We start from the raw sequence: 7,232 nt of genomic DNA on the forward strand, positions 1-7,232 counted from the left end.
TGCATATCTTAATTTATTTCCACAATTAACAAATAATATGAGTAATAGTGTTGTCAGTTCATACGAAGGATTGTTACCTACAACCAGGATTGCCATTACAAAAATGTAATTTTTGGCAAGTATTTATTAGTTTGACAAACAATTATTGTGATTCATCCTGTATTGTCCCTAACATCATTGCAACAGACATCAGACACACACACACAGACATGCATATACAATTGTAGATGTTTGGGAATACATGCAAAATTGAGCAAGAATGGGGAGATATGATTAACCAATATCAAGTCCTAGCTGATGGCGCTCAAATACACCCCCCTACTCTGAAACACACAAACACTGGTCCCCCGTTGTGAACATTTTCCCAAGCATCTCTGTGCAGTCAGACCTTTTCATTATTTTGTACCACCCTGGCCACAATAATTTGTCCTGATTGCTCTGATTGTCCAAGTATGACCCCCTCCCCATGGGTTACTGCAGCTAGTGTTGCTAGCACTGCCACTACATGGTAAAAGGTCATCAAGGTTCTCATTAGCAGCTTTGAGAAATTCCTTGTATATTATGCTCAGCCATCTGGGGGCTTTGGCTTTATTGGACCAACCCTGCCAGCCAGGCTCAGACACTTGAGGGGGCAGTGCTGCTTTAGTGGGTCACTGACCACCTTTATTTTTCTGTCTTGGCTGGATATAGGCTACTTGCAGTATGTTGATGAAACAGATAAGGATTTCTCCTTCGTGTGTGGGTTGCTCAGGTGGGTGTCTAGGGTACAGGGTTGGGGACCTCTTCATCACGATCAGACAATATTTATAAATAATTTTAAAATGTATATCCCATATCTGCACAAAATGTGACACACATGGGCTCTGGCATTTGCAACCATTTCCCTTTTTTACTAATTTAACCTGACTTTTACAAACACAAAAATACACACCCCACCTTCCACCACAATACACCCGCATATACCCACATACTGTGTCTTCTATGTCCTCTGTTCGTTGTTTTTATCCCTACCATCTTGAAAAAAACAACACTTTTTTTGTGCAACACAATGGACACACGAGGGCCTTGAGAACACATGCAGATTGTTTGTGAGTGGTTAAGATAACAGAAAACATGAATAATGTCCGCACTATGAGTCATCCCTGGCTGACTTGAGCAATGCATATAGAAAGAGGAACTTATGGTTGGTGGGACAAGGGCCCATGAAGCAGAGTTTGTGGAAAACATAGTGTGTGCGTGTGCGTGCATGTGTGTGTGTGTGTGCTTGTCAATGGGCCATGTGATTTAACTTTGTCTTCTATCCAAGCCTTGTCTGATGGTTGGATCTTGACAAGCTGAGTGCATTGGGGAAAATGAGGAATCGGGAATAAGAAGTGAGAAATCTGGATGTCCCCTTGCACGCCTGTCAGGGGAGGCTCCATGTCATTGTGAAAGAGATGATGGCCAACGAAACTGCTGGTGTCAGTCAGGCAGGAAACCAGGGTCAGGGTCCTCTCTACAGCCTGTCTATCCAGGCCATGCCCTCAAAACCATAATTTTCCTGACAGTTGCTCCCTTTTTCGAGAATGTTTTTTGGGGATATCTGATATTCTGATTATCCTCCAACACATATGCATACAACCAGTGCTTTACTATCTGTGTAGACAGTAGACAAATCAAATAGCTATGACTTACATTTGGATAACCCACTCCCAAAGCAGTGTGTGTCCACTCTGTTCAATTATTGTCACACCCTGATCTGTTTCACCTGTCCCTGTGATTGACTCCACCCCCCTCCAGGTGTCGCCCATCTTCCCCATTATCCCCTGTATATTTATACCTGTGTTCTCTGTTTGTCCGTTGCCTGTTTGTCATGTCAACCAGCGTTTTTGTTCACATCGCCTGCTTTTCCCAGTCTCTCTTTTTCTCGCCCTCCTGGTTTTGACCCTTGCCTGTCCTGACTCTGAGTCCACCTGCCTTACCACTCTACCTGAGCCTGCCTGCCGACCTGTACCTTTGCCCCACCTCTGTATTGTTTGACCTTTGCCTACCCTGAGCCTGCCTGCCGTTCGGTACCGTTGCCCCACCTCTTGTTCACTGACCCCTGCCTGCCTTGGCCTGGGTATTGCCTGCCCCTGTTGGCATATTAAACCATTGTCAATTCGACGTGTCTGCATCTGGGTCTTACCTTGATTCGTGATAATTATAAACAACTCTCTGATATACATCCAAATCAATAAGGGCCCTTGGTGTTCAGTTCATCATATGGTAATCTAATGGAGTCTATGGCATACTACTGGATTGCACCTGCAGTATAAGGCCTGGAAGGAGCAAGTGGCTCCACAGAGTGAGCAGAAATCAGATCACAGATGACTACCTCGACCACTACCTCTAATCAAGCTTTGCTTTGTGGCAAGCTGTTTAGTTACCATCTGGTTTAAGGAAGAAGGAGAAGGAGAAGAAAATCTTTTGAGTTCCAGGTTAAATTGGTAAAAATTTAAGGAAGTTTTTAGTTCCCTAGTTAAGTTATAGAAATCTCAGATTTCTTGCTCTCTGTGGCAATTTGCTTAACTGACTCAGTGAGATTCTCCTACATTCACAGAGAGCGTGCTACTATAGATGCTGCTCCTGGAAGACTTATGAGAGGGACGGTAAGAGTGAGGCTGGCTGGACTGAGAGGGACAGGAGGCGTTTCTTCCCATGAGCATCCTTTGATACAGATTGTAATGTTATGAAATATGTTTTTATGCTGGTTTCAACTCAGAGATATATCTGTATAACTAGTGTTGGTATTCTTGCTACTTTTGATTGAATAGAGTAAAGAGGCAATTTGAGAGGCAATTTGGCCTTTCTAGATCACTAGGTTACAGTTTGCATTATATCCTTATCCATTATTGGATTTGATAGTCTTGCGTTATAAGTTGTTGAAAAATAAATGCTAATTTACCCTTGTTGATCGTTAATAGTATATTTTATCTTTGACTGAGAGTCAATGGTTTACATCAAGAGTAAAAATGTACCTTTAAAAGTTATCTTTAGCTAATATGTAGGCAGTAGACTTATGGTCATCACTGGAAGCTAATAGGTTGTATCCACATTGGTCTTAATTTGTTTCTTCTAAATGTAATTACTTGTTTTATAATATGTTGTCAGCACATCAAAACTAATAACAGGACTCTTTAAATAATAATTAGAATGAAGAATGTTTGGTAAACTATTTGGATAGTCCATCTATAGATGCTTTACAGACACTATCAGTAACATTTCAACTAACTATCTACTAACCTTAGCTCTAATCCTAACCATTATCCTAACCCTTATTCTAAACCTAACCCTAACCATAACCTTAGCAAGCAGTTGCTTATCAACATAGTCCGGATTTTCCAACTCACTATCCAAATAAAGTGTTATCGAATGTTTTACTGGGCTATAACATGTTTCCAACTATTCAAGCTAAATTACACTAGTTGTTCAAGAGAGTTTGTCAGAGGATGATTACGTAAATGCTGTCAAAACCAGCACAGTGTGGACATTGATCTGGAGAAATTTTGGTCAAATAATAGACAAAGAGTGCAACATTTCCTGTTGCGACGGTCTCTGTATCCTGTTTTCCACAGTCAGTGGTCTTGCATGTCATCCCCTTGTGAGAGGGTCTGTGGGTACGCTCTTGTGACCCGAAAGTGCGAGGCCACAGAGGTCTAGTAGAGGCTCTCTGTCTGTCCAAATTAAACTAACAGATTATGACATATGAGTAATCAAAGGTATCCATTTAATGCCAGATATAGTCCTGACTAGAAATGTAGGCCTGCATTGTGACTATTTTGCAATCCTTAAGAATACAGTATTTTGCCAATGTAAAAGAAACAGCCTGTAAAAATGTTTTTTTTAATTTTTTAACTCAAATTGGTTTAAACCAGGTATGGGCAACCTTGATGGGGATGGAGGCCACAAGAAATCTGAACTCGGTCTGCATATCCACATCCATACCCACATATGCAGTCAGTTGCAAAAGACTCTAGGCTTTTCAGGGCCCTAAGCAAAAACATTTTGGGGTGGGGGAGTGCCACCTTGCAAACAAAACATTTTGCAGCAGAGAGAAAAGAATGTAAGCTGCAATATGTTGCAACTTTTTGGGAAACCAGACCAAATGTACATAGAATTGTGAGTTATAGAAATGTAATTCTTGTGCGCTATTTCTATGCTTCCAGTTCTTAAGTTTTCTTTTTGCGACTTTTACCTTTAGTTTTGTACACCAGCTTCAAACAGCTAATTTCTTGCAATTCTATAAAAGTTGCCATTGTGGAGAGAAATGTTTGCAATTTTATAAGTAATTTCACGCAATTCTACTACTAATTTTGCCATAGGATGGAGATAAATGTTTGCAGTTTTTAATATGATATTTGAGTGAGAGTGACAACAAAATCAATGAGGCTCCCTGGTTGATAATTGGACCATGATTACTAGAAGTTTAGATACAGTAGCTAGACTAACTTAACAATCAAAAATAATTTAGCTGATTGACTAATCGACTGACTGTCAGTGACTGACATAACAAGAGAAAAGCTGCTGAGGCACAACCAAATTTCAAAATTGCATCTTGTGTATTCTACTATTCTAACTCAAAACAGTAAGTTGAGACCCTGACTGAGTCCCCCTCCAGTGTATTTTTTGTATTGCTAAATGAGAACAATTGTCACACTGAGGCCCTGAGAACTCAGGGTATTAAAGCCATAAGGGGCTGTTCAGTAAGAGGTGTCAATGTGACTGCTTGCTTATAAGGATGCTTTAGCCATCAGAGATATGCATCTTCTGAACATAACTGCATTCAGACATCTCAAGTTGTCGAGTACTCAGTCGCTCGCTTTCGTAGCCTAAAACCAAAGCGTCCATGGGTGCAAGTGATACATTAAACACAACAGCATCCGTGTGCCTGTAGCTGGTTTACCAGACCTAGTCTTGTATTAAAAAGCATGTTTTATTTAGTATTGCCATTAATTAAGTATTTATATTCCAGTCCAGGAGCTTTGTCCACAAGTCGTTGGTGGAAACCAAACACAATAGACATTTTATCTACTATGTTTTAACAAAGAAGGAAGCTGGTCTGATCTAGCAGGGACTGATAAGATACGATACGTATTATGTTTCCTTACTGTAAGAAAAGGCCCAACGTGATCAGACAAGACAATCACTGAAATACCCCTATAGATTTATATTTTAAGTTTTGCGGCCTAGATCATACTGAAATTTAGACACACAAATGGAGTCATTCACAGCAACCCCCCCCCCCCCCCCCATAAGGAACTGAATCTAAAAGAGAATTTCCCAGTTCCTCTTTTACATAGTGTGTGGGTGTGTGAGTGTGTGTGTGTGTGCATGTGTGATGCTGAAAATGATGATGGTCAAGACTGAATCAAATCAAATCAAAGTTTATTTGTCACTTGCACTGAATACAACAGGTATAGTAGACCTTACAGAAAAATGCTTACTTACAGGCTCTAACCAATGGTGCGAGAATTTTTTTTTATATGTGTGTGTGTGTGTGTGTGTGTGTAGGTAAGTAAAGAAATAAAACAACAGTAAAAAGACATTTGAAAATAAGAGTATCAAGGCTATATACAGACACCTGTTAGTTAGGCTTATTGAGGTAGTATGTACATGTAGGTATCGTTAAAGTGACTATGCATATATGATGAACAGAGAGTAGCATAAGTGTAAAAAACAGGGTTGGCGGGTGGTGGGACACATTGCGTTTAGCCAATGTGCAGGAGCACTGGCTGGTCGGGCCAATTTAGGTAGTATGTACATGAATGTATGTTTAAAGTGACTACACATTTTAGATAAACAGAGGGTAGCAGCAGTGTAAAAGAGGGGTTGGGGGGGCACACAATGCAAATAGTCCTGGTAACCATTTGGTTACCTGTTCAGGAATCTTATGGCTTGGGGGTAAAAACTGTTGAGAAACCTTTTTTGTCCTAGACTTGGCACTCCAGTACCGCTTGCCATGCGGTAGTAGAGAGAACAGTCTATGACTGGGGTGGCTGGGGTCTTTGACCATTTTTAGGGCCTTCCTCTGACACCGCCTTGTTAACTAACAATAGAAATGTAAAAAACAAACAAATTATAGGCCTGATTCTTTTGGAATGTTATCTGCCTATTTCCTGTAGCTTTTTACATTGTAAAAAACACATATTTAATGTATTGAGCCATTCATTCAAACACAGAACTGAAAGTGTGTTCTTGTCTTTCCCAAAAAGGGATGAGCGCAATGACGCCTGTTTAACTTTCATCTCGTTTTTAGCTGTCGAAGGCCTAGTAATCTGAAGCCTTATGTAGTATGTAGTAGACCTGTATGTGGATGTACTCTGTAAAGCAAGGTACAGGGGAACAGAAATTACACTATATCATACTCATCAAACGAACTATAGTGCTGTCCATGAGGCTGAGAGACTGACCTCTTACTGAGATGTCCACCGATCTCCACCTAATAGTTTTAAACAGATCTGGGAAACCTGAATGATTTATGACAAAACAGCATATTTTTGTGTTTGAGAAAAAACTATATATTCAAAAAGAGAGTCGTTTGTGTGCTCTGAAAATAGCCGTGGTGAAAATAGCGTGCTGCGCTTGCTGTAACGTACATAGTGTATTAATACTAAATGTCATCAGTTTTGCTCAGACAGCTGTGATTAACATGGGGGCCATGGACAGGCTGTGTGGTTTTAGCAGACCTACAAGTGGTAGAAGGATGCAAGGGACTCAAATTATAACCCCAGACCATGCAAGCAAGGCAAACTGAAAAGCCACGTAAACCAAAATCCAACAAAGTATACCAACATCAAATGCACAGGCCTACCAAATTAAGATTGTTATACTGCAACCAGTAAGTCCAACTGATTGTTTGCCTTTGTTAATGTTGATTATTAAACAAAGAATACACTGTATTTGGTGCTCCTTAGCACATACAAATATTATCAGATAAGGTTATAACAATTCACAGAAAATATAGTCAACATAGTCTTTGATAGAGATGAAGGAGAGAAAAAACAATAGAATTGATGGACATCCATAATAGATCAAATTTGACTACATGGTTTTTGGTTGTGTGTTATATTAAGCTTTGAACAACCAAGGGAATATAATAATCATTCCGAAATTATCTTCAGTGCGATTTGGATCTTACTGTCTACAGTATTTCAAGTATCTGGTCATTATCAGACTGATGCACTCTTCCTCTGTCCAAATCTATACAAGCC

The sequence above is a fragment of the Oncorhynchus kisutch genome, linkage group LG3, assembly GCF_002021735.2.
Source record: "Oncorhynchus kisutch isolate 150728-3 linkage group LG3, Okis_V2, whole genome shotgun sequence".
In the NCBI taxonomy this organism is placed as follows: Eukaryota; Metazoa; Chordata; class Actinopteri; order Salmoniformes; family Salmonidae; genus Oncorhynchus; species Oncorhynchus kisutch.